This window comes from Gavialis gangeticus, unplaced genomic scaffold (genome assembly GCF_001723915.1).
Source record: "Gavialis gangeticus isolate Ggan-Ray unplaced genomic scaffold, GavGan_comp1, whole genome shotgun sequence".
NCBI classification, from domain to species: Eukaryota; Metazoa; Chordata; order Crocodylia; family Gavialidae; genus Gavialis; species Gavialis gangeticus.
In genome coordinates, this window is record NW_017728998.1 from 31,628,513 (window position 1) to 31,630,078 (window position 1,566).

Genomic DNA, 1,566 nt, shown 5'->3' on the forward strand with positions numbered 1-1,566 from the left:
GCCCCCGCCCTGGGGGACGGGCCGGCCGCCAGGGCCCAGGCCGGCCCGGCCGAGCCGCTCTACACCGGCACCCCCTGGAAGAAGAGGAACTACAGCCAGGGAGTCGTGGGGTGAGCGGGCCCGGGGCCGGGCACCTTCCCGCGGGCAGGAGCACGCGGCCGCTGCCGCTGCCGCACATGGGCGGGTAGAGGGGGCCGCTCCTGTCTGGGCCTGGAGACGTGGGAGCACGTTGGGTGCCCCCTCCCTTCCCCCTCCGCGCTGCCGGGCGGAGGTTGCAGAGGCATGGGCCAGAGCTCTCTAGCATCTTCTCCCGCTGTCACTGCCCAGGCTGGCACCGGGGGAAGGAAGCGGTTCCCGGCATGGGCATGGATGGGCGCTTTGCTTGCACCCAGCCTGATGGGGAGATACCTGCCAGGCCGGCGGGATGTGGAGGGGCGGGCCGCACAGCGGGCATTTTGCACGCCAGTATCCAGGGGCCTCCCTCGTCGTTCTCTCATAGGGACGTGGGAAAGGAAGGGATGGGCACGTGAAATAAAGGGGCCTAGTGAATGGCCAGCACCGTATCTCACTGCACAGACGCAGCAGCAGGGAAGTCCAGTGGTTGGGAAGAGCATTTTTATGGTCAGGAGCAAGCAGTGTATCCTGCATGCGCCCAGGATGTCTGTACCAAGGCTGATGTTGCAGACACGCCTATATGCAGGAGAGGGGATCTCCCCGCAGACTCCTCCTGCTAGCACTGCATGTGCACGTGGTGCATGTTACACATGCAATGTAATTAGTGAAGCGTTTGTAAAGCCCTTTAAAAATAGGCTTGGTTTTGTAGAGACACTTCTTAATGTCAGTGTGCAGGCACATAGCTGTGAGGGTCGGGGAATGAGGCATTTTACTTGGACATTGTCTGTCCCTGTGCATGTCTCATGATGTGTATGGGGGAGGGGAAATTGCCACTGGTATACATGTATGTGCTCATACTAAGGAGCCTGAGAATGTTTTTCAGCATTTACACAGTCCATGTGGGTACAGGACTCTACAGTATACAAGCTATACTTCCTATCACCTAGAGTTGTGTGGGTGTGCGCACACATGCACATGGTTGTCATTTTTGACCAGACTGCATCTGGTGTCATTGTTTCAAATGCCTGCATGCTTAGCACAGACCTTTCCTGCTGATACAAGGTGAGTACTCCGATGGGGACTTACCATGCTGAGATCTGATGATACCACTACAAGGGTACTGTTTCTGCAAGTGGCATCTGCTGACATTTTCCCCTTTCAGACAGGCAGACACCTTAAGTCTGATGAGCTTCCACTATAGGACTGCTAATAGGCTGCACAGACCTATTCTGTGTTTATGTATGTGTGCATCTGGATGCATCTTTTAGATTACCTTCTGGCACAGACCTCACTAGTTGGTACTGTGTGAACACATGGTGGATGGAGGCAGGTTTACTCTCCTCACCTGCTGTCTTTTATCCACCTTGGGAAGAATCACTTAGATCAGGGCTGGGCAAAATGCGGCCTGGGGGCCAGATGCAGCCTGCCAGGACATTCTATCCAGCCCACGGG

The 1,566-nt window shown here is 56.3% G+C and overlaps 1 protein-coding gene across 1 annotated transcript in view; it reads left to right on the forward strand.

Moving 5' to 3' along the window:
* The first annotated feature begins 6 nt into the window (after window positions 1–6).
* Window positions 7–1,566, forward strand: part of PAPD5 (poly(A) RNA polymerase D5, non-canonical) — a 73,113-nt gene continuing 71,553 nt past the window's right edge. The window contains exon 1 of the mRNA XM_019505688.1: window positions 7–110. The gene's annotated coding sequence lies outside the window, so the exon portion shown is untranslated. The remainder of the gene's footprint in view (window positions 111–1,566) is intronic.